General features: G+C 37.5%; 1 long non-coding RNA gene across 1 annotated transcript in view; it reads right to left on the bottom strand.

Moving 5' to 3' along the window:
* LOC115624944 overlaps nucleotides 1–21,386 on the bottom strand; it is a 46,152-nt gene extending 24,766 nt beyond the window's left edge. The window contains exons 1-2 of the long non-coding RNA XR_003995499.1: nucleotides 21,223–21,386; nucleotides 20,298–20,310 (exon numbers count right to left, since the gene is read on the bottom strand). This is a non-coding gene — a long non-coding RNA (uncharacterized LOC115624944). The remainder of the gene's footprint in view (nucleotides 1–20,297; nucleotides 20,311–21,222) is intronic.
* Between the last annotated feature and the right edge of the window lie 6,430 nt (nucleotides 21,387–27,816).

Genomic DNA, 27,816 nt, shown 5'->3' with positions numbered 1-27,816 from the left:
GTCCGTCTGTCTGTCTGTATGAACGCAAGGATCTCCGAAAGTATAAGAGCTAGAATAACCAAACTTGGTATACAGATTCTCCTGAGACCGAGAAAGGACGAGTTTGTTCATTTTTTCTGATCCACCCCCCCACTCCCCCCCTATTAACGATTTTCTATAACTTCCGTAATTCTTGGAATTTTGAACTAAAATTTGGTAGTCACATTAGGTTAGTTATTATATAACAGTATACCAAGTCTCATTATGATAGAATGATCGGAAAGAAAGTTATAGCCATATAACCAGGCCCAATGCACACATACATACATATGTACAAGTACACAAACACGCATAAGGCACGATTCTGATGTAAATGTAAATGTATGTATGCATGCATGGAATATTTTATATTTAATTTAGTTAATTAATTAAATTAATTTAGTTAATTAATTAAATTTAATTAATTAATTAATTTAATTACTTTTTTGTGGGGTGGTACAGGGTATTTAAGAGTTGAGCCTGCTCGACTTTAGCATTCCTTTCTTGTTCTCGTTAAAATATTCGGTGGTCAGCTTGGCACTATGTATTGGAGCATTATCCTGTTGAAAGGTCCACTCATTGCCGTATTAATGGCCGCCAAAATCCACTAACTCGTCGTCCAATAGGTTAACATACATTTTGGCATTCATCCTTGTAGATATAAAACACATTGGACTCTTTCCTTTGTAGCAAAACGCAGCCCATACCATTACCGTCCCACCACCATGACCACGCTTATAACAGGTGCGTCGATCCTGTCGCATATCGCGCCAATATTTTTTGCAACTATCAGGACCGTCCAGATTAAACTTTTTTTCATCACTGAAAATGACATTACGCCATTCATCCTCCCAGAATTGGTATCTGTGTGCGAACTCAATACGTGCTTCATATGGCGAGGTAAAAGCTTAGGTTTAGATACCATGGCAGTATATTTAAGACTCGGATTTTCAATTGAGCCTTAATCTGTCCACTGCTCATTAAATCCACGGCTGCAAGTCGCTGGATTTGACGCTTGCATCGGGTGTCAATATCAGTTTTCCGTCCGCTGCGTGGTGTTGTTTTATATTCACTCGGATTTTTGGGGAAATTACTAATAGTATTTTTATGACGATTGAGTTTTTTAGCAATTTCAACATTTTTGGAACCGCTTTAATGCATTCCAATGATTAATCCTTGCTCATACTCCGAAAGGCTATTTCCACGCGGCATTTTGCGTAGTCTAATACACCAATATTTAGGCAAATGCATTTTATAACATATATGTATGTATACTCACGTTTAAATTTAGAATAAAATTCTTGTAATTAAACCTTTTAAAACCAATTAATGAAGCGGAGCAGCGAGCGAATTGTAAAAGACACATATAATTATTTATAACCAAATACCAAAGGCACGGGTACTTTTTCAGCTAACGGTAAACCAAATATGCAGAGAACAAGGAAATGATAGTTGTGTATACTTAAGAAGAGATAAACAAAACAGACTACATTCTCAAAAATAAAGTGCCGTTACCTAATACAGCAAAAATAGTTTGTCACATATAATTGTTTTACTGAGGTATGTATATAGAGATACATTCATACATACTATACACATGTTTGCCCATAATTGCAAACACTTGCACGCACAAATACATAAACATGTACATATGTAAATGCATTTTTTATACGGTCATACTCGGGTAAAACCCGCGCAATACTCGAGACATACTTAGGTAAAACCAGCGCAATACTCGAGTAATACCCAAGTATAGCTCGCGCAATACCCAAACAATACTCGAACAATAACGGCACTATACTCGTTCGATCAAACGCTCATTCTGCAAAGTCTGCAAGGGTGGTCGAACACACTCGTTGTAGTTCTCTAGTATGTACATACATATGTACATCTGCCCGCAATGCGAAGCAGAACATGCGTAGCTCCGTTTTCTGCCTAGCAACAGTAACTGTAAACTTTTGGCATTTTGTCTTTGCAATTAAAAGGCGTAGATGATATCTTTCCGTTATGTTTTGGCAAGTGGCGGCAGCCAGACGCACATGCAAAAAATCGATCGCGAGCGAAATTACAAAAACAAAACACATGTAGTTGTTGCCAGCCAGACGCACAAGCAGATTGATGCAAAAACACAATACACATGTATAGTTGTCGATGTGTTGTAGGGCTGTCGATTTGAAATTTCGTGCCCGCCCTCCGCTGATCAAGATGATAAAACAAGAGAGAACGCTACAGTCGAGCAAGCCCGACAGGGATTTGATAACACGAATTCATTATTAGATAGCTGGATTAAATTAGAATCGTCCGACGAAAGCGATGATGTCATGACTTCATTTCAGGCGACATTCCAGACAAATTTGTCACACTGTCGAGCAAGTCCTGTTTTGAAAATCGATCGTTAAGGGAAATAGTACGTGTTAAAAGTCCCTGTATGTCGATTTCTCCCTTGTCGAAGAGTTCCATAGCGTCCAAGATTTTACGAGCGTGGTCCTGAGTATAATAATAATTGTTTTAATATTTCATATAAATAAATGGAATTTTCAATTATCTTACCCGTATTTTTATAGCCTGTACCCAAAGGGTGAAAGGCTATACTAGTTTTGTGCGCATGTATGTAACACACAGAAGGAGGCGTGGCAGACCCCACAAAGTATATATATTCTTGATCAGGATGAGAAGCCGAGTCGATATAGCCTTGTCCGTCCGTCCGTCTGTCCGTCTGTCCGTCTGTCCGTCTGTCCGTCTGTCCGTATGAACGCAAGGATCTCAGAAAGTATAAGAGCTAGAATAACCAAACTTGGTTTCCATATTCTCCTAAGACCGAGAAAGTACGAGTTTGAGTTTTTTTTCGATGCACCCCCCCACTCCCCCGCAATTCGTGTTTTTTCTTATAACTTCCGTAATTCTTGGAATTTTGAAATCAATTTTGGTAGGTACATCCAGTTAGTACTAATGTGTCCGTGTGCCAAATTTCATCATGATAGGTCAATTCTGAAGAAAGTTATAGCCATAAGTAAAATCGCTGCTCATGCGCTGCCTCTGTCGGCAGCGCTGCCCGCAGCTGTTGTTGTTGTTGCTGCTTTGGTTCAACTTTGTGCTGCATACATACACGCATATAAACACGCATAGGTACGTGATGTAAATGTATGCTGTTAAAACTAAACATAAACATATATTCTAATTTAATTTAATTAATTAATTCATTAATTTTTTTTAATAATTTAATTTTTTTTTAAAATTTTTTTTTTTTTAATTTTTCTTTTTTTGTGGGCAGTACAGGCTATTTTACTGTCGGGCTTGCTCGACTGTAGCGTTCTATCTTGTTTTCGACTGTGGTTGGTATCCAACATCACCGTTTGAAACAGCAGAGCAAATTCGCGACTTTTTTCATATTCGGCATCTATAAGACATTGGACAAATTTAAAAAAATGCCCTTTTGCCCGAATTTTATTTCCCAAATTCAAATTATATGCCTCAACAGAGCTCGTGGTTCTTGTTGAACGTTTAAACACAGATATGTTTTTAGGTCCTTCCTACATAAATAATTGAAAAATATGCGATTTAAAACACAAATTAAAAGTAAATGATTTAAAAGTAATAAAAACATAAAATAAAAACATACCTTTTTAAGCCATTGCTTTTTAAAATATGTCAAAAAGGAAGAAAATAGTTTTTCATCTATAGCGGTTGCTTGGCATTTCAAAAGATTAAAACCTTCGACAATTTTGTTGGCTGGCAAGAGCGGTAAATGCAGGAATTTCATAAAAACCATATATGCTAGTTTGTTGCTTTTTAGCATATGCTCAAAACCAATCGTTTTTTTTTTGCATTTTTCTTGCATGCTTGGGTAAAATGAAACCAGCAAGCATAGAAATCCATGTTGGGATGTATGGTTTTCAAAGCGTTACGCATTGCCTTTTCATAATCCGAAATGAAAGATGCCCCATTTAGACAGCAAAGATTGGAGTCAATGTATGTGAACAAATGCTGATAGCAAAGCTCCGTTTTTCGCGTCATCAAAACAAATATAAATGGAATTATCTAAAAAGGGGTTTTTAATTATTAAATATTATTTGGAAAAAAAACTAACCTTTTGCATATGTTTGATATAAATAATTAAAAGTTGCTTGAAGTCTCCAAAAGGGCATATTTTAAATGTAGCATCAATTAAAAAATTTCGATCTTGCTCCTGAATATTGGCTTGCATCAAGGCGATTATCTTGTCTGATGCAAAAATGCAGTATGCAAATGAGCTTGAAGAATAAACTTTTTTAAAAAAACGTTTCTGAGGATTTCCTTTCGTCATGCCAAAAAGGCTGTGTTAGAATTTTTGGTCTCCCAGCTTGTTTATGATTTGCACCCAAACTCCCTGTGTTTCCGTACTTCTGTATTATACTTTGTACAGAAGAGTGTGATCTGTCGATTAATTTGCCAATGGCGCGAAGAGAATAATTTTCTGTATACAATTTAAGAATGTATGTTTGCGCATATCAAGTGAAATATCCTTTCCTCGCCCCATTGCGTCTATATCAATCAAAACTCGTCCCAACACTAATTAAAAATCAAAGAAGAATGAATGAAAACTAATGTACATGCTGAATGCTGGCGACGGTAACGAAATTCCTTAAAAAGAATTGCCAATTACAGTTACATGCGATGAGAAAACATGATAAGGCACAAAGTGTACGAATAATTTATGGACGTAAAAACCTGCCTTATTTTGATTAGATTAAGTTTTTTCCATTACCAATTATGAAATTGTTTGTTATTGTTTTTAAAATATAAAATATAAATATTAAGTGTTCATTTGAAATTAAAAATTGTTGTGTATTATAAATAACAGCGAAGATATAGGCCTTTAAAGTCAAAAGTAAAGAGTGTACGAATAATTGTTGGTTTCACTGTATCTCCGCCGAAGTAAAAACGACATAACTCCGCGCGGAGATACATATGTCGCTTTCAGTGCGGCGGAGATATGTCGTCGGAGATATGACGCTACATATGTATGTATGCATGGGCACACATAGACACGAACTGTTGCTTGTTGTATGTATGTGTGAGTGTGTGTATGCGATGTCCCCAACTATTTGATATTTGATATATGGCAAGTAAAAAACATATTGCTATATTTTAATCGTTGAATGCCAATTTGTTGATATAATGTTGATTACATTACCCAAATTTGAAATCGATCGGACAAAATTTATAACACAAACTATTCATTTGAAAAAGTGAATAAATATTAAAACCCCAATAATAAAATTAAATGCGATATATCGAAAATATCGATACTTGTGTTGATATATCGTAATACATGTCGAATACAAATACAGCGAAAAACATCTTTTGAGAGTTATTGATTATAATACTGTATTCGATTGTACACTGTACACATACATACATACAAATTTATTTGTATGTGTACTGTAACTGTAAACTTTTGGCATTTTGCGTATGCAATGAACAGACGTAAATGATCAAAACGAAAGAAGATTTGCGAGCCAATAACTTGAAGTTGTTGTTGTTGTTGTTTTAAAAATTTTGATTTGAAACCATAGAACACTATTTATTACAATTAAACAACAGTGTTCGATGGCCCACTGCATACATACAAACCTATATATGTATATAGGAATGTATGAACGTACATACATTCTTATTGATGTACATACATATGTATATACTATACATACAGACGTATGCACATATGTATGTACGTATGTTATACATATGGTGCTGGTGTAATTCATAATGCGAAATTCTTTCTAGGGGGAGCAATGTCCCCCCTGTCCAACCTGCGTACGCCCTTGTAGTCCGTTGTCCTAAAAACCCCTTATACCAAGTGTACTAAACAAAGAAAAAATAACATCAAAATGTTTATGTTATAATGTTAATAATTTTTAATTAATTAACATTTCTTGCTCTGTCAGTGCAAGACGAATGTACTTTTGTACATATGTGTGTATGTATGTACATACATGTGTACAAATGAACATTCACACATTAGTGTCTCACATTTTTCTTTGGCTACTTCAACCGTTTGCACGCAACTACACGAACAGCTGCTTGTATGTATGTATGTGTGTGTGTGTGTGTGTATGTATACTTAGTTTTATTTGAAAAAATGAATAAATATTAAAACCCCAATAATTCAAGCGCCAACACAAAACCGAGTATGCAGTTTTGTTTGTATTCTTTTATAGATTAAAACAAGCAAAAAAGCTAAAGTCGGACGCCCCGACTTTGAAATACTCTGTACATATGTGTATAAATATTGTTAACAGAGGCATAATTTTTCATAGGTTAGTACATTATATTAATTTGTATAAATATATGTTTATGTTAGTGTCGCCGCTCGAATTGGCTCCCGATTAATGAATTTAATCGGTACCCAGGGAACACCACGGGGAGGCCATTACCTACGCAATGGGGTCCTTTAGCAAAAACTAATTTTTTGCAGACCTACGAGTCGACTTGAGTTGTGCAAATACAACTCCTATGTTCCCCAAAACTAAAAATAAAAGTATGTTATTAATAAATACTTAATAAATTAAAAAAATTAAATAAATATAAATAAATAAATAAGTAATAAATAATATACAAAAATATACAAATATACAAAAACCTAATTCTCCTGCAAACTAACTAAAATCCCACTATGATGGCTATAAACCATTTCATAGGTGCGCGCCGTGGCCCTGAGATCTGAAACATTTGAACACGCCCAATCAATATGTGTATCACTATTGGTCGTAGACGTGTTCAAATCTAACAAAAATCGAAAACTATGACTACCTAAAAAATCAACTATGCTCCTACTGCACCCTGACAGAGACCGTAGGCAAAAATTAAAATCTCCTAACACTACTGAATTATCTAAACATGGAAACTTCAGAAATAAATCCTCAAACTCTGTTTTAAACTTTTGCAGGGGATATGTTGGGCTTTTATATAGTACTAATAACCCTAAAGACTTATACTTTAACACGGCATACTCAAATACTGCAGAACGCACATTTTCGGAATTAGCAAAGCACCGACCACTGGAGCAAAGACTAACATTCTCAAATATTTCATTCCTAACGAATACAAGAATGCCTCTTTTCGGTCGGGGTCCACCAGTTACTTGCGGACAATCTAGGCGCACTGCACTGGTGAAGCCAGGAATTTCATATGTTTCATTTGAGTATGTGGAAGCCTCAACGAAACATAAGATTGAAGATTTAAGCATTAGCTGATCGGAGCAAATATCGCTAATGTGGCAGTGCAAACTTTCCGTATTGTGGAAAAAAACATTGAAAATTGAATTTTCAAATAAATTGTCAAAGTGAGTGTGCAGTAACTTTATGCTTCTTAGATTTTGTAGCTCTTGCTCTACATCTGAATGTCGATTAGACTTGGGAGGGTCAAACGATCCAACTATGAAAAGGCCATCCGCACTTGTGGCTCTACTACAAGCTACATATAAAGCTTCACGTTGCATACGAGGAATTGTGTGGACCACCACTTTAGTATATGTAGCTCCCTGACTTTTATGAATAGTTATACCTTCTGCAGGTATAACTGGAAATTGATTACGGTCAATAGTAATTTGCTCATTTGATAAATACTGAAAACTTTTAGTCGTTTTCAAAACTGGGGTCCAAGAAGGCTCTACGCGATGTGGGCACTTAGCTCGAGCATTTACTCCTACACTGTCATCTAAAAATTTTATCCAAAGAATATGAGGGGAATTGGATACATTGAAACCTACTTCCATTAAAACGCCTGTGGCTCCATTGACGAGACCATCTGCTGTATCTACATTGACCGTCATCATATACTTTGCAGTGGTTTTCAAAATCAGAGTTGTGCACAACCCTTGAGTTTGAGAAGATTTAAAGTTCTTGACGGAATCTAATTTTTGTTGCTTTCTTTCAGCATTTAGGTGTGCGGCCTTTATGGAATCAAGAGCAACTGAAATATGCTGTTCTGTAGCAATCGATTGTAATTTTATCGTGTTAAAAGCATTTGTATCCTCATTTCTAAGAAACAGATGAATTGCATCATCTGGGACTTCACGGACATTGAAAATTCGGGACCTAAACAAACTAATATCCTCTGACGACATTTGACCGGATGCCATGTTATTAAGTGCTTTTGCAAAGGATTGGTCGTCTCTCTGCCGCATTATCTCTATGAGTTCAAAAAACTGAAAACTATCCCACAGAGAAGATCCATAAATAGCACTGTATGGATCATACGACGCCGAAGTGGATTGGAATATCCATCGATCTCCTACAGGACGTAGTTGTCTGAGATCGCCGAAAACTATAACAGATATTCCTCCAAATAGAACATTTCTGTTATTAAAAATTTGTTTGAGACGACTATCCAATTGGGGGAACATTTTGGCACCGACCATTGAAATTACGTCAATTATAAGAAGTTTGAGATCAATGAATCTCGAACGCAGGGTGTTTAACAAATTTGCACCTAAATCTTTAAATGACGACCCGGACTGGTTCACTGGAAGTGAAAACATGGAATGAAGGGTGGAACCCCCAATTCCAAATGCTGCTTTTCCTGTGGGTGCGCACAGTACAATTTTTGCAGTTGTGGGGTCGCAACCAGGCCTACGATTATAAAAATGTGACAGGGACTGAAAAATTGCTGATATAAGCCTACTTTTGCCAACACCTGCTCCGCCACCTACAAACTCCTGGAAAATGTTATTATGCTTTGCATTGTGCAAAACATGGCTATAGAATGTTTTTTGCTTCACATTAAGTGATCTAACTATAGTTGCTAAATTTTCAATAGATATAGTATCATCCGATTCTTCTATATTACTATCTGCATTTATATTTAAAACATTTATTTGAGAATTTATCTCAGGAAAAGCTAAAACCCTATACTCATTATCTAAAACTGCCAGATTTTCTATATTTTCCTCACTAACTTCCTCATTTTCCATGGCCCTTCTAAGCGCGTCTTCTAAATCTTCTAACACATTATATTGACAAAAGGAAGTCCTAATGGAATCTGTATTTTGATTATAAATTTCCTCGCAATTTCTTTGAACTAATTCCGTCTGTTCATCTCTCCACGGTAAGAAAAGCATTAGAAGTTCCCTAAAGTAGTTCTGTCTATCCAAATTGACATTGAACTTCCTTTTTCTAACAAACCCACTGCCATCGCGGAGAGGAAGAAAAACACTGCCTAGGACCTCATTTTCTTCAACATCGTCATTATCACTTTGGCGAGTTGCTCTGCGGCTTTTCGAAAAACTATAAAATGCTGCAAAATCGGCTAAACACAGGCCTTCGAGACTATCTGGTCGGTGTATATAATGGTCGAGAAGGCCTACTACAAAAATGTCAGTGGAATCCTGAGGCAAATTTTGTAGCTGTTGTCTAGACTTGAGCATTCTAACTCGATGCTCTGGAACTGAAGTATTTATGTACACTTCTGCGTTGCTAGTCTCAGACAATCGCATTCCCAGACAACAATACACGGCTTCCTGAGCGGAGATCTCAGTGCCTGTAATAAATTTATGACCAATATGCAACAGTTTTTGCCTGATGGTTAAGTCGCCTCTGTGAATCTCGTTCACGGCTTCACGCATCAGTTTCGAAATTCCCCTTTGGCTCTTGTTTATATAATTAATAACATAACTGCAGCACGCATAAGGATCCAGAATAAACTGAATATCCATGTTGGCCCTTATCATTGACAGAATGTGTTTATTATAAGCGTTAACTTTAATGGCTGCAAAGGATCTCTTCAGAAAAATTTGGGGTTTTTTCAAACCAGACCTAAGAGCATATTTATAATCCTCGTAACTGAGGCTCACTTGATCGTGAGAAAGAAAATTTTCGAATACGCTCAAGTGACTTATACTATTAGCGTCAAAAGGAAAGTTTAAAACATTTTGAATTTTCTTTAAAGTTTCGCGGTGAAGAGAAATGTTATTAGTTTCTTCCGGCAGTGGCTTCAAAATCTCTGTTTGGGGCATTGGTGGATATGGAATACCAAAGCGACAAAAAGAGTTGCCTCTAACTTCTCTCATACATGAATGCCCATGATTATGCTTTTGGTATTCTATAAACTGCGCTAAGTCAGTATTTGTTACATCTGTGGTAACGAAATGATCAATGAAGGCTATCACTGGAGAAATAGACGCTTCATTGTCGAAGTCCCCCGCCGGGGCATCTTTAAGCCAAAACATGCCATGTATATGGGGAGAACCTCTTTGTTGGAACTCAACTCGCCAATAGTACCTAATAACGTTATGCTCACCGAAAACGCCCCCCCTCTTCTTCATGACTTTCAGTATTTGCCGATACCGAAAGTCGAAATACCTAGCGCAAGTCACAGGGTCTGCTCTAATTAATCGCGCTTTTTCGCCGAAACTTAAAATTAGAGCAGTTTCCTCTGTTATTTCTTGCCTATCTACTGTTCTTTTTAAAATGACAAGCAGCTCAGTCCACCTCGTCTCAGCAGCCGACATAGTGATAAAGAAAGAAGGTAGGCCGAACTGACGAATCATGGCCATAACCTTCTTCTTTTCTGCTTCCCAATGAGCAGGTGACGTCCGAATACCTCTAAGGACCCTATAGCCTTCATCGTGGCGAATAAGACGATCCATATGATCATCATTAAGGGCGTTAGTAGCTGGTATGCCGTGAGGGGCGCTATGCTTTCTTAAGCATATTGAAGTATTATTTCGAATATGAATCAGCTCTAACTTTTTATAATTAAAGAATAATTTATCAGTTCTACAACCTCTCCTATCTGCATTCAAAAGCTCAGACCTAACAATGGTTGTAAACCTTTGGGAACTTTTTCTTTTTAAGCCAGCAAATATTGTTGGGAAAGCTAACTCTTCTGAGTCAGCATCAAGAATCATGTCCAGGGGTCTTTGGCCTTCGCCAGGAGCAATTGTGATTCTTTGCATGGCAACATTATCTATTTGATTATTCTCAAGGAGAGTTTCTTGACCCCCAGGATTGAGCTCCTCCATTTCCACATCTTCATCAATATGGGATGGCTCGCGAACTCTTCGCATAATTCCCTCCACTAATTCTGCATCTGCTTGAGAAGCTATGAAGGGAACAGTTTCGGATGCAAAATTAGACATCCACTGTTCATTAACTACTACATTATGCTTTCTATAAAGCTCTGTGTTAACTAAATATCTAATTGCATCTGCAATTTTTGAGGGCCTAATGGTTTCAGCCATGAAATCATGGGAATATTCCATTCTACGCTTGAGGTGGAGCTGGACGACCTCGGCTTCATGGAAAGCTCGTGGGAGGGAAGTCACGATATTGCTTACCGGTATGGGGACATTTACTACAGCTCCTTTAATAGCACTTTGGCGCTCAAAACCTAAAGACGTAATAATCATAAATGGAAGGCGAGGAGAAATAAGGCGTTCCTCTAAAGGAGTAAGCCCTCTAAGACAATCGGGCAAATTAGGAAAATCTAAGCCATTAGAAATGGAAAAATTTGGTTTCTCATTAGATTTAATACTGCGGGCACATGTTTTGCAAAACTTGAAAATGCCGTCAACAGAAGGAAATTGACTGGAAAGAATTAAAATGTCCGCACTAAAATCGTTGCAATTCTGAATATAATCGCGTTTTATTTTTTCTGTTTGGTGCGGAAACCATAAGCGTTTGCAACAAACGCAAATTTGGTCTGGTCCCAACTTAACCATTCTATTATACACTGCTAAGTTAGCCTCCATATTATTGGGTACCATGACATTCTGAGAGATATTAGATTGTTCACCTTCATTTTGGGATGCATTATGCCGATTTTCTGCTTCTATATTAGCCCTATTACTTCTATATTCGATAACTCGTTGGCTAATTCTCCTTGGGGCATCTAATGCTGCTTGTCGTGCTAATAACCGTGCGCTACGACGTGCTGACATATCGCGCGCTCGTTCTACAATCCTTCTAATAGGATTGTCCCTAACTTGTGACCTATTAACCCTGTCCTTCTCTCTTTCTAATATGCGGCGTTCTACATCGGATCGTAATAAGGCCCTTCTATCTGCATCCTGCCTTTGTTCATTAGCCCTATAGTTGGCGTCTATCCGTCTCCGTCTTCTAAACTCAGTATTCTGAGTCTGTTCGCTTGCCTGAAATTCCCTATCTAATCTACGATTTGCTCGACGCAGAGTATCGACCTCCTGCTCATCCTGCCGAAACCCTGCGTCCCCACGTCTCCGTCTTCTAAACTCAGTATTCTGAGTCTGTTCGCTTGCCTGAAATTCCCTATCTAATCTACGATTTTCTCGACGCAGAGTATCGGCCTCCTGCTCATCCTGCCGAAACCCTACGTCCCCACGTCTCCGTCTTCTAAACTCAGTATTCTGAGTCTGTTCGCTTGCCTGAAATTCCCTATCTAATCTACGATTTGCTCGACGCAGAGTATCGGCTTCCTGCTCATCCTGCCGAAACCCTGCGTCCCCACGTCTCCGTCTTCTAAAGTCCGTGTTCTGACTTTGCTCCTGCTGTCTAATCGTAGCGGTACGCCTCCTAGTTGAACGCCGCAGGCTATTATTTTCCTGCTCATTGGCCCTATCCTCTTCATTTGCTCTACGGTTCCGCTGTGAGAGTGCATTTCTTGCTCTTTCTGCCTGTATATAAACAGTGTTTTCCCTATTTGCCCTATTTCTCAAACGGCGATTTTCAGCTCGTTGAGAAGCAGATTGACGGCCACGTCGAGGCATATCGGACGGATAGTATAATAAACAAAATAATAATAACAAAATAATAATACCAAAATAATAATAACAAAAATAATAATTTAAAACAAAATAATTTAAAATATGAATAAAATATTAAAAAAGTAAGAAATAGCCTTAAAAAAGGCTAATTTCATTCAAAATATAATAAAATATAAGGAAATACTTGTTGTTCCAGCGATGTCACAGCAGCTTAGGCACAAGGAATTGCTTATAACAACTATAAGTATTTAAATGCGCACAAAAAACACTTTTACTTGCACTCCACAACTTTCGCGCCTAAAGTTAGCTGACAACTGAAATCTTATGCTCGATTAAGCAATTGACCTGTCACCGAAAATCCACTCAATTACTCTTATTTTACCACCCATTAGTCTGTTTAATTGTTCTCTATCTAATTTATACGCCCTTTACAAGTGCCGCTTGACTTGCTCATGTGCGTTTGGGAATATCGCTCATGTCTTGTAAACTCTCTTAGCCGTCATTAAATTGCCTTTAATCGAGTTAAAAGTCATAAAATTAAACTAGATCACCAAAAAATCTTAATAATAATTATTAAAATTTTGAGAAAGAAATAAATTCAATGTGCGCATATGCATATCAACAATAAGTCACAAGTTTTTGTTTGATTTGCTGGATGCGGGGAGAAACGTCGCAGCAGGGAAGGAGGGGAGCTTACTCTCAAATTATATTTTGACCGGCTCTCTCTTCTTCCTCTCATTGCTGTGACTTCATACAGTCGGGTGCACCTGCACTTTGCATAACATTTTTTCTCTCGCAATTATGCATGCGTCTTGTGTGTGTACATACATACATACATACATACGTTTTGCAATGCATAAAGCATTTGACCATTCAGTCATATAGAAGTATTATAGTGGTTTATTTTATCAAAACTGTTAATGGTATTAACACTTAAAGAAAATATAAAAGGAGGGGCATTTTGTGATTTACTGGGATTTTTAAGCATTCGTATATCATATTTTATCCCGCCAAATTTAACAGGTCGCTCTTCTAATATTTTTCATGCTCTTATTATTGACAAATAGAGCTCAAAATTCTGTCATATGACAGTGTCCGTAGTGACGTCATAACTCTTTCTCTTTACGCTCTTTATTATTGTGGCCTTGAAATTATTTGCAGTAGCATTAGCCTTGGCCTTGATCGAGTAAAGAAAACACGAGTTGAGATAGGCCATGGTTGATATTCCTTGTTGTCTTCTTTATTAAATATTGAAGTTCATGTACACACACATACATATGTATGTATATAGTACATATAACATAATTGATTTCTTTAATAATTATGCAAATAATATAATAGATCATAAAAAACATGTAGTTATGTAAAACATTGAAAAAAAACAAAATAGAATTTAAAAAAATTTTGTTTGCATCATCTAAACCTTAAATTGGTAAAAAAAAATAAAATAAATTTAGACTAGCAATCATTTCTTGCAACATAAAATCGTAAATATTATTAAATTACAGAAAGTAAATTTAAAATGTAAGAAAAAAACTGCTAGGAAAACACACCGCACCGGGGTTTGAACTTATGAACGCGGCGACTCAACGTCTTTGAACACCTCAACTTAAACAACTACGCCACCGAGGCACTTGGATCGACTGAAGCTATAATATTATATTAGCATAAGAACTAACTATCATTGGTCAGTTCAGCAGATCACTCGCTCTTCTTATTTCAATGTTATGTTAGACTAGCAGGTATTGCCCGTCTTAACCCGGTTCAATATAATGTTTCCAATTGTATTTATTTTGTGTGTGCATAACCTACCCATATGTTTTCACCTTATAAGTTACCAGTAGGAAGGCATTTAAGGTATTTAAATGAACATTTTCTGTTCTTGACAAAAAATTGTTCAGTAGTCCGTTACATTTTTGTTCTTGCCAAACTATTTCGTTAAACGAACATGACCACTATAACTAATATTTTTTAAAGCTCGTTTTCCCCCCTTTGGAGCTAGAATTTTCCAAAAGCCTTTCTTAGTGTGCTCCTACACTATGATGGATACTATGAAAGGATACTTGAGTCCAAATTTCATCTTTTACCGTTTGGGCTGTGCGTTGATCACCAATTAGTCAGGACAAACTGTTTTATATATAGAGATAACGCAACGTTTTAAGATAGACGATTTGCAAAAAAGGGAGAATAATTATAAGGGTATATCCTAATTTTAAATGCACATTTGAGCATTTTCGTGCCATATTGAGTCAATACGGTCACGCACAAACTCGGAATATGAAACACGGCACTCGTGTCAATGCCGTGCAGCGATAAGCCACGATCAAAAAGCACTGACAATTCTCATCTGAATTTGCTAGAGTAAAACTTTCGATAGTTGAAGCCACCGATACCATCAAAATATCGAAGTTTGAATGCAATAAGCAGAATATTTAAATAACAAAATCTAATTATTTATTGACATCAATAAGAACAAATCATATACATACATACATCTGCCCGCAATGCGAAGCAGAATATGCGTAGCTCCGTTATTCGGTTTCTGCTTTACTATCGCTTACGCAGTCGTTGCCTAGCGACGGTAACTGTTAACTTTTGGCGTTTTGCCTTTGCAATTAACATTAAATAGTCACAACGAAAGAAGAAGAGCGAGCCAATGACTTGCAGTTGTTGTTGTTGTTTTGTATGTACATTCTACATACATATACAGGCATACGCATAATAAAATTAAATGCGATATATCGAAAATATCGATACTTGTGTTGATATATCGTAATACATGTCGAATACAAATACATCGAAAAACATCGTTTGAGAGTTATTGATTATAATACTGTATTCGATTGTTCACTGTACACATACATACATACATACAAATGTATTTGTATGTGTACGGTAACTGTAAACTTTTGGCATTTTGCGTATGCAAACAACAACTTGTTGTTGTTGTTGTTTTAAAAATTTTGATTTGAAAACATAGAACACTATTTATTACAATTAAACAACAGTGTTCGATGGCCCACTGCATACATACAAACCTATATATGTATATAAGAATGTATGTACATACATACTTATTGAGGTACATATGTACATACTATACATACAGACGTATGTATATACATATGTATGTACGTATGTAATACATATGGTGCTGGTGTAATTCATAATGCGAAATTCTTTCTAAGGGGAGCAATGTCCCCCCTGCCCAACCTGCGTACGCCCTTGTAGTCCGTTGTCCTAAAAACTCCTTATGCCAAATGTACTAAACAAAGAAAAAATAACATAAAAATGTTTATGTTATAATGTTAATAATTTTTAATTAATTAACATTTTTTGCCCTGTCAGTGCAAGACGAATGTACTTTTATACATATGTATGTATGTAAGTACATACATGTGTACAAATGAACATTCACACATTAGTGTCTCACATTTTGCTTTGGCTACTTCAACCGTTTGCACGCAACTACACGAACAGCTGCTTGTATGTATGTATGTGTGTGTGTGTATGTATACTTAGTTGTCCCCAACTGTTTGATATTTTGTATTGTTTGTTCTGCCTGCATTTGTAAAATGCATATTTTAAAAATCGTTAAATGCAAAGTTGTAATTTTAGTTACGTAGATTATATTACCCAAATTTGAAATCGATCTGACAAAATTTATAACACAAACTTTTCATTTGAAAAAATGAATAAATATTAAAACCCCAATAATTCAAGCTCCAACACAAAAAACCGAGTATGCAGTTTTGTTTGTATTCTTTTATAGATTATAAAACCTAAATTTAAAGTTGATCGATTCAAAAATGCAGAATTTTCAAACAAACTTTGGAGCTACTTTTCCCCCCTTTGGAGCTCGAATTTTCCAAAATCCCTTCTTAGTGCGCATCTACACCATGATAGGATACTTGAGCCCAAATTTCAGTTTCCTAGCTTTTACCGTTTGGGCTGTGGGGTGTTGATTGTGTTTCAATTTTTCCACGGAAAACCCCCTTTTTTCATGCCCCAGGAAAAATGGTGAAAAACCAAGTATACAGTTTTTCTTGTATTCTTTTTGAGAGTATACAAACTAAGTTTGAACTTAATTGGATGAAAATTGTAGATTTTTCATACAAACGTTGGAGCTCGTTTTCCCCCCTTTGGCGTTCGAATTTTCCCAAACCGCTTCTTAGTGCTCACCTACACCACTGAAGACAACATGTGTCCAATTTTCAGCCTCCTAGCTCTTACCGTTTGGGCTGTGCGTTGATTGCAAATAGCTTTTCGTTTACCGAATTTTCCACCGCAAAATCATTATTATTCAGGCCGCACGAAAAATATTGAAAATCCAAGTATACAGTTTTTTTTGTATTCTTTGTTTCCTAGCTTTTACCGTTTGGGCTGTGGGGTGTTAATTGTGTTTCAATTTTTCCACGGAAAACCCCCCCTTTTTCATGCCCCAGGAAAAATGGTGAAAAAAAGTATACAGTTTTTCTTGTATTCTTTTTGAGAGTACACAAACAAAGTTTGAAGTTAATCGGATAAAAATTTTAGATTTTTCATACAAACGTTGGAGCTCGTTTTCCCCCCTTTGGAGCTCGAATTTTCCAAAACCCCTTCTTAGTGCTCACTTTCACTATAAGAGGGATCTTGTGTCCAAATTTCAGCTTCTTAGCTCTTACCAGTTGGGCTGTGCGTTGATTGCCAATCAGTCAATCAGTCAGGACAAACTGTTTTGTATATATAGAGATACATATGTTTTCTTTTCAATCTGTACCTCTTTATTTAAAATACGTACATACATATACACATGTTTGCCCATAATTGCAAATAGCACTATGTACATGCATTTTTTATATGGTCATACTCGGGTAAAACCCGCGCAATACTCGAGACAGCGCAATACTCGAGAAATACCCGAGTATAGCTCGCGCAATACCCAACCGATACTCGAGCAATAACGGCACTATACTCGTTCGATCAAACGCGCATTCTGCAAAGTCTGGTTTTCTTCGATAAGGACCCAGTCATCTTAAACGAAGTGACCGAGCCTGAAGTGTTTGAAAGCAAACCAATCAAGGCTAGTACCCGTTTCCAACGATCAGCATACTCGAAGTGACCGAGCCTGAACTGTTTGAAAGCAAACCAATCAAGACCGGTGCTTGTTCGTAAAAATAGAAAGATTGCTCATGCAAGTTCGATCAGAAAGTACTCAACTCGTTCAAACTCGTTTGCAGCTAAGCAAAGATCTGATTTGATTGAATTTTCAGCAAGGGTGGTCGAACATACTTGTTGCAGTTCTCTGCTACATATGTACATACATATATTACTCAACTATTTCATGAGCGCAAGAGCGTTGGCAGGGGGGGGGGGGGGGGGGGGGGGTGTTGCCATCCTACAAACAATTTTCCCATACAAAGTCTACCACACGTTCATTATTATAACGCACCATTTCGCCTTAGAATGGAACTGAGTTGGATTTGTTGAAGTTTTTTCATTGATTATATGCATAGATTATTATACCCAAAGGGTGAAAGGCTATACTAGTTTTGTGCGAATGTATGTAACAGACACAAGGAGGCGTGGCAGACCCCACAAAGTATATACATACATATATTGTTGATCAGCATGACGAGACGAGTCGGCCTAGCCCTGGCTGTCTGTCCGTATGAACACCTGGATCTCAGAGACTATAAGAGCTAGATACACCAAATTTTGCACAAAGATGCCTTATGTGCGTACAAATTTGTTGTTTTATTTTTTTTGGTTTTCCGCCACTTCCATGCAAGCATGTTTACACAGACACGATGCGCATAGGCATTCATACACTGACATAAACGCAATTGCTTTGTATATGTGCAATAATACACCCTTTACGTGATTCAAATACCGAGAGAGGTAAAATAGATCGAAAATTTTTTTTAAATTTTCTTAATTTTTGTTATTTTCTATAATTATTGTAAACATATGCACAGAGTATTTCAAAGTAGGGACACCCAACTTTAGCTTTTGTACTTGTTGTACCCTGTGCCCAAAGGGTACAAGGGTATATTAGTTTTGTGCGAGTGCACATGGAACACACAGAAGGAGGCTTGGTAGACCCCACAAAGTATATATATTCTTGATCAGCATGACAAGCCGAGTCGATATAGCCATGTCCGTCTGTCTGTCCGTCTGTCTGTATGAACGCAAGGACCTGTAGGAGCGGTTGTCGCAAATATTAATAACTTTGCTTTTATTTATTTTTTATACCCTGTACCCGTAGGGTAAAAAGGGTATATTAGGTTTGTGCAAAGTATGTAACATACAGAAGGAAGCATCTCCGACCCCATAAAGTATATATATTCTTGATCAGCATGACGAGAGAAATCGATCTAGGCATGTCCGTCCGTCCGTCTGCATGAACGCGAGGATCTCAGAAACTATAAAAGCTAGACTAACCAGATTCTCCTAGATCCGAGTAAGGACGAGGTTATTTTTTTTTTATTTTCCCCCCTTCCCCCGCTGCAGAATTTCGTCAATAGCGTCCACATTTCAAATGCTACCTAAACCAAACTTTGCACACATAATTTATAAATAATTATAAATTATAAATAAAATTTTATTCAATTCTGTCAATTCTAAGAAAAGTTATTAGCGAAACAAATTCTCGCCAGTACAACCCCCACAAACTGCAGCAACAAGTTCGCTCTTCTTCTTCCTCTTTTTGCTGCTGCTTTGGGCGCATATAACTCAGTGACGGAAGTTTACCTGGGTACAGGGTATTACACTGTCGGGCTTGCTCGGCTGTAGCGTTCTCTCTTGTTTTTATTTTGTAGTAAAATGTTATTTTTTTTTTTTGCCTTTATATTTAGTAGTAGATTCGGTTTTACATTTAGTAGTAGAATCTATGGTTACTCTTAGTAGTAGATTAGTTGCATACGAGCGCCATCTATGGTCGTGGCAAGGTTCATTTCTCTTTTCCTTTCTTTTGGCTGAATTGTCAATGTCAGTGTTCTCCTTGCACCTTTCTTTTGACAACTGCCACCTCAACCACTTCCGTGGAAGGGCTAATGAGCCTAGGTTGGAACTAGCCACTTTCTTTTTCTTTGAACCGCCGAACGGAACAGACGTACTTTTTCGCATAGCAAAAAGAAATTAAAATTTTAATTTGGGCAAGAAAAAATTGCTCCTGTGCAACAAATTTAAAAGAAAAGAACTTTTGTTAAAAAAAAAATAAAACAAATGTTGGTATAAAAGTGAACGCCTGCGTTAAGTGCAAGTTAGAGCTACTGCCTATTTTCTTTTTTTTTGCTTGGATGCCATTTGCGTTGGCAAAGGAATTGTTCTTAAGTTGATGCCGAACAGGATTCGGCACTAAGTCTGGAGCCTATATACCTATGCATATACCTATGTACGATGCATTCTACTACGTCTGGAGCTATTTATTAAGCCGCTCTTAAATTTTTGTCCGAAAAAACGAACTATTTTCGTACTCACTGGCGGACCCGAGAACTCTAAGCCCAGCAGTTGATGCGCGGATGTATACTCCCGGCGGACCCTGTGCTTATGACCAGTCGCCAATAGGTTAAATTACCTTTAAAATGTGCCTGCAGTGAAAAGGAAAATAAGAGAGTGAGGATAGGCAGTGCCGCAATCTGTAAGCGCCGAGTAAAGCCAAGATTGGTAGTTGTATTTATTTTTTGGTTGCTCCTGCCTACAATTAACAAACTTAGATATTGTATTTTTTTTTTTATTATTTTTTGTTCTCTGTTTAAAATAAAATGAGTGTTTTAATGAGTGCATTTAAATAATGCAAAGCCTGCCGAACACCGCCGAAAGATCTTTCGCCGTTGGATTCGGAGTCGAAACCGTAAGTGCGCTCTTTTTAATTATCTACTTGATTACTACCAACTAGAGATGGGCACGGGCCGGCTATTTTCGGCCCGACACGACACGGCCACGAAATTAACTTTTAGAAACACGCACGCGCACGCACGACGAAAATTTTTCTTAACACGGCCCAACACGGCCCAACACGAACTTTTTATATATTAAATATAAAAATTAAAAAAAAATATATATATATATATATATATAAACATTAGAAATTTTTATTCAGAAAGACTAACTAACTAACTAACAAACACTAATCTTGCTTGCAAACAGACGTGTTTTTTATCGCTCCGATCAAATCTTTAATTTGTTAAGTTCTATGGGACATTTTACGCCCTTAGTGAAGTTACAGTGAAACTTGAAACTGTTCGTGTAAAATTTAATTAAAGGCATTAATAATAATAACAATAATAAGAATATTCGCACGAAAGCATTTTTCAAGCGCGCAAAATTTTACATACAAATAGAACAATACCAACACTGAGTCATACTCTCACAAATACTCTCGCATCAGCGTTCAACGAATCACTCAATAAAATACAAACCGAGAAATCGAATTTCGAACTACACTAAACAACATGGCACCGCAACCCAACAAACGTGCACGTGAAAACACCAGCACTGACCTTAAGGAGGGCCGCGTTTGCGTTTCCACGGTGTCCCGTATGTAGAAAATGAAAATCTTAAGGCGATTTTCAACTCTCTCTGCTTCGCCTTAGGAGTAACTCGGGCACCCAAGTTGAAAGAAATCTATCGGGTCAAGCAAAGCAGGACCAATAATTCCATTGTTGATCCGGTGATAATAATTAGACTCGAACATATGCGCGATAAAATTTCACTTTTGCGGGCAATTGGCACATACCGGCGAGAAACTCAACAACAACTAAACTTGCTGCTCCTAGGTTTTGACTCGCCAACCCCAATTTACATAAATGAGCAACTAAGCAAACGAAATTATGATATTTTTAAAGAGGCAATGAAAATGAAGAGACAGAAGTTGCTCTTATCAGTATTTACTCGCCGCGCATTAGTGCATGTTAAAACACCTACTTGCGATACAGTTGTTCGTGTTGATGGCATGCAAACGCTCTTGGCACTGCAGAATAACTGCATAAAAGCTTTAACCCCCCTTGCCGTGCCATCGGCTGAGACGGACGGCGTTGGAGCTTTAGGGGAACACCTTAGCAATAGTAACTTTCGCACTTAAGAAACTTCTGTTATGCTTTAATTTTAACATTGTTATTTGTAGTAGTAACTGTCATGCTTGTTTTAAATTAATCTATTCTTTCTATTTATATTTTACACCGTATACTTCGAGTGCGTTTCTGAAACGACTTCAAATACTTAAATATGCAAATTAGTAATAGTAGTTTAAATGCGAGCAGCCATACAATGCTAAAAGTTCTTTGCAACCGAAAGCCAGGCTTACATATTTGTCATAACAATGCGCAAAGCCTAACGAACAAGATAGAAGAATTTAGGAATATGTTTGTAAATTCCAAGGTTGATGTTATATGTGTGTCTGAAACTTGGTTTATGTCTGACATGTGTAGTTCGTTGATTAATTGTGATGGATTTAATGTTTTCCGATCTGATCGTGCAGGCCATGCGGGCGGAGTTGCAATATATGTAAGTAAGAAAATCAAAGCCAGAATTATATGCAAACAACCTGAGGGGTGTGCAATTGAATACCTTTTTATCTCACTATATCACCTAAAAAACTGCCGAAACATCTTAATTGGCTGCATTTATCGACCTCACCGCAACACAAACTACACTGATCTGATCAGTATATTTTCTGACATCTCAATGAACTATGAAGACGTAATTCTAACGGGTGATTTCAATTCCAATGCTCTGTGTGACGCTCGTCTAGTTGATGATATGGAGGCATTAGGCATGAAAATTGTTAATGCAACACAACCAACACATTTCTCACAAACCTCTAACACATTACTTGACCTTTTTTTTATTAATAATTTAAAGAAAATCTTACTATACGACCAACTTTCTGTACCTGTGTTCTCTAAACATGACCTTATCTTCTTGACACTTGACACTTTTATTGATAAAACTGACCATAAAATAGATTATAGAGATTTTAAGAATATTGACATTGCACAGCTAAATGACGAATTTTCTTTACTTGATTGGGACGATATTTACCGGTTACCCACGGTCGATTCTCAACTGCAACAATTCGAACACAAAATAAGCTACCTCTACCACAAATTCGTACCACTACGAACGAAAATCGTTAGACCCACACAAGAACCTTGGTTTAATGACACAATTAGACTTGCCATTAAAAAACGTAATGATGCATATGAAAAGTGGAAAAGATATAAATCTGAATATCACTATTCTAAGTTCAAAAACCTCAGAAAGCAAGCATCTTGCTTGATAAATGCTGCCAAACGAGCTTATCATACTTCACAATTTAGCAATGCGATTTCAAGCAATCAGACGTGGAATAAGCTTCGTAGAATGGGTATTGGTAAAACGAAATCATTTCTTCCCTCCGATGTTGACGTGAATGAATTAAATAATAAATTTGTACAAATTGAAGTACCTGTCATTACGCATAATACATATGTAAACGCTGTACCTAATGTAACCTATGATAGTAGTTTTAGCTTTCGTTGTGTCAGTCAATGTGATGTCCTAGAATCAGTTCTTAAAGTTAAGTCAAACGCGGTCGGATTTGATGACCTACACCCAAAATTCATCAAAATGATTTTACCTAAAGTCTTAGCGCATATTACACACATTTTTAACACATCAATTATGACTTCCTGCTTTCCTGATAAGTGGAAAATGTCAAAAATCTGTCCTATTTCTAAGACTAACAATGAATACCGTCCTATTGCTATTCTTCCTTATCTCTCAAAAGTTTTCGAGAATCTAATAGCAAACCAGATTAGTGACTTTCTAAACAAAAACCTTCTCTTATGCGATGACCAATCTGGTTTCAGAAAGCACAGAAGTTGTACCACAGCTGTCCTAAATGTGGTTGAGGATATTCGCAGTCAAATGGATACTGGCTGTGTTACTTTTTTAAGCTTACTCGACTTCAGTAATGCATTTGATTGTGTTAATCATGAAATAATGTGCACTAAACTTAATAGAATGTATTACTTCTCAAAAACGGCAACAACTTTTATACATTCTTATTTGTCCAATAGGCGTCAAGCTGTTGTAATATCGTCTGATCATTCTTCGTTGTTACCTGTTAGTCGCGGTGTTCCACAGGGATCTGTTCTTGGTCCACTATTGTTCACCTTGTACGTGAATGACCTCCCTTATGTCTTGTCTAACAGTAAAGTCCACCTGTATGCTGATGATGTTCAAATGTATGTTAGTCGTCCTGTTACTAAATTAAATGAGTGTATAAGTGTTAGTAATGGTGAACTAGGTAAAATCTCTGACTGGGCTAAAAACAATGGGTTAAAACTCAATCCCACTAAATCTAAATGCCTAGTAATCTATAAAAACCAACTAAACACTTCAAACTTCAACTCCCTTGTGATTGGAGACACTCCGATTGAATATGTCGATCAAGCTAATAACTTAGGCTTCTGCTTCAACAGGAGCTTGACATGGAACAATCATATAAATAAGGCTGTTGGTAAGGTTTATGGTGCGTTAAGACTTCTGAACTTGACTCAGCAATTCCTACCTGTAAATCTGCGAATGATGATAGCGAAAACATTCATACTTCCAATGCTATCTTATGGTGTTGAGGTATATGCAAATTGTGACGCAATTTCATTCCGAAAACTAAAAGTCGCTTACAATAGTGTCGCTCGTTATGTTTTCGGTCTAAGACGCTCTGATCATGTCACCAGCTATGCATACCAACTTTTGAACTTAAGTATCATGTCTTGGATAAACTTTCGAGTTTTATTATGTCTACAAAAATTGATAAATACTAAGGAACCAGCATACCTGTATCAAAGAATTAAATTTTCCACATCTCTAAGAACTCATAACTTAGTATGTCAGCGCCACAGGCTTCTTTTATCCGACAGACAATTTTGCATATATGCTGTTCGCATTTGGAATGGACTACCAACACACATAAAAAACATCAGAAACGCTACTCAATTTCGAAGTAATCTAAAAAAATATCTTCAAAATTAGCATTAATAAACTGTCACGATAACAAGCATGACATATACAATCATTTTACAATGTAATTTAGTTTTAAGAAAAATATAAATTTTATTAAACTTATTTTAATTCTCTGTCTCAAATTTTAATATAATCTCATTATAAACTAACTAGTTTAGTACATATGTAAAACTCTTTATGTGACTAGTGCTATAACATATAAGTAACTCTACTTGTTGCGCTAGGAAGTAATTAACAATAAATAAATAAATAAAATAAATATCAATATTTGAGCTAAGAAGCCGAGTACGTCGCTCATTTAAAATATGTCCAGAAGTGGAAAAAACTCGTTCGCTTGTTGCAGAGCTGACAGGGATATTGAGTATATGCCTTGATAATTGCCTTAGCATTTTAAATTTTGTTGCTTTTTTCCAGAATATTAGCACACAAATTCCTGGATCAACAACACTGCTTATATAGTCATCTATTTCAATATCCATTCTTGACCTGTCCAATTTAATTTTTTTTTTTTGAATTATTAGTGTCCAAAAATTCAGAAAAGTCGTGTTGACTATTGGGTGCTTCGTTTTCTGATTCAAGTGTTAAATCGTTATTTAAGCTATCATTTATTTCAGCTAGCATCGATTTTAGTGTTCTTTCGTGTTTCCTCGTGCGTGTTTTGTCGTGCCTTTTTGGCTCAACACGAACACGCACGGCCACGCACGAAATCGGAATTTACAACACGAACACGCGGGCCCACGCGTGGCACGAAGTGCCACGACAAAAAACACGGCCCGTGCCCAACTCTACTACCAACAAGCTTAACTACGTTTCTCCAGGCAAGCCCACATACTGGCCAGCAGACCCTAACAAGCTTCCAGATCTTATTGATTTCGCAGTCATCAGAAAAATTGCACGAAACATGGTAACAGCTGAGGCGCTACCAGACTTATCTTCTGATCACTCGCCAGTTTTAATTAACCTCCTCTACCACCCGAACATTGCTGAACGACCCAATAAAATCACAAACAGCAGAACTAACTGGAAGAAGTACAAAAAATATGTATGTTCACATACCGAAACAACGCCTACACTGACTACGAAGGACGACATCGAGCATTCATCGGATATACTCTCGTCTGTACTAGTTGCAGCCGCGAAGGTCTCAACTCCACAAGAGACAAATATAAAATCGAACCACATCAAAACAAACCGAGAAATCGAGCACCTGGTTTTAGAAAAGCGGCGACTGCGACGGGAATGGCAATCCAACAGATCTCATACTGCAAAGTACAGACTGAAAGAGGCTACTCGCAGACTTACCAAGGCACTCAAACTAGAAGAAGCGCATGCCCAGCTCCAGTACATCGAGCAGCTCTCTCCCACAAGCACAAAGTATCCACTGTGGAGAGCTCACCGAAGTCTAAGCGCTCCAACCGAAACAGTTACACCATTGCGGAGCCCCACTGGCAGCTGGCTCCGTAGTGACGAAGAAAGAGCGAGTGCATTTGCCGCCCACCTACAACAAGTATTCCAGTCTAACCCTGCCACAAACTCTTTTGTACTTACATCTTCATCATGTGCCAACATAGAAGAACCATTTGAGCCCATGGAATTCCAGCCGAGTGAAATTGCTAAGGTTATTAAAGAGGAACTGAAGCCCGGAAAATCACCTGGTTTTGCTTTAATAACTCCGAAAATGATCATCGAACTGCCTAGGTGTGCGGTTTTATATATCTGCAAGCTTTACAATGCAATAGCTAAGCTTGGATACTTTCCAAAAAAGTGGAAAAAGTCGATCATAGTGATGATTCCTAAGATGGGAAAAGATAAAACACAGCTATCGTCCTACAGGCCGATAAGCTTACTAACCGTTCTTTCAAAGCTGTTCGAAAAAGTCCTTCTTTTGCGCATCAGCCCATACCTCAAAATGCGAAACACAATACCAACACACCAGTTTGGTTTTCGAAGACAACATGGAACTATCGAGCAGGTGAATCGCATCACATCGGAGATTCGCACTGCATTTGAACAACGGGAATATTGCATAGCAATATTTCTTGACGTCGCACAAGCATTTGACCGAGTCTGGCTGGATGGACTTATGTACAAAATAACCAAGCTACTGCCTCAAAATACACACAAATTGCTTGAGTCGTACCTTTATAAAAGGGTCTTTGCTGTGAGATGTAACACAAGTAACTCACATGATCATATAATCGAAGCTGGAGTCCCCCAAGGCAGCGTTCTGGGACCGATCCTCTACGTCTTGTATACGGCGGACATTCCTACAGACTGCCAGTTAACAACCTCTACGTTTGCTGACGACACCGCGATTCTTAGTCGCGCTAGATGCCCAGCAAAGGCAACTGAGCAACTAGCTCGCCACTTAAAAGTTGTGGAGAGATGGCTTGCAGACTGGCGCATACAAGTAAACGAACAAAAATGCAAGCAAGTTACGTTTACTTTGAACAAACAAACCTGCCCTCCATTGGTCCTGAACAACGCACGCATTCCACAAGCCGATAAAGTAACATACTTGGGGGTTCATTTAGACAGGCGACTCACATGGCGTAAGCACATTGAAGCAAAGAAGACGCAGTTGAAACTTGAGGCAAGCAGTCTCCATTGGCTTATAAACGCTCGTTCTCCGCTTTCTCTGGAATATAAAGTTCTACTCTATAACTCCGTACTTAAGCCTATTTGGACCTATGGCTCAGAGCTATGGGGCAACGCAAGCAGAAGTAACATCGACATTATACAGCGAGCGCAGTCCAAAATTCTGAGAACCATCACTGGGGCACCGTGGTACCTCCGGAACGAGAGCATTCACAGAGACCTGCACATCAAGCTCGTAAGAGAAGAAATTGGAGAAAAACAGGCAAAACATCAAATAAGACTCGCCTCACATCCAAATCCTCTTGCAAGAACTCTAATCCGAGTAAGCAGCCAAAGTCGGCTGCAGCGCAACGACCAACCAGCCCAGCGATCTACTTTCTCCTCGAGGGCCGTTTAACATAAATGCAATTAAGCATTTAATTGTAAATTAACTTAGAGTAAGATTTGATTAATTATTGTTAGTCCCTTAAGACAACAAGCGGAGATTC

The sequence above is a fragment of the Scaptodrosophila lebanonensis genome, unplaced genomic scaffold, assembly GCF_003285725.1.
Source record: "Scaptodrosophila lebanonensis strain 11010-0011.00,11010-0021.00 unplaced genomic scaffold, SlebRS2 tig00000061-arrow-pilon, whole genome shotgun sequence".
NCBI lineage: Eukaryota > Metazoa > Arthropoda > Insecta > Diptera > Drosophilidae > Scaptodrosophila > Scaptodrosophila lebanonensis.
The sequence above is the reverse complement of the archived record's forward strand: the minus strand, read 5'-3'. Positions and strand labels throughout refer to the sequence as shown.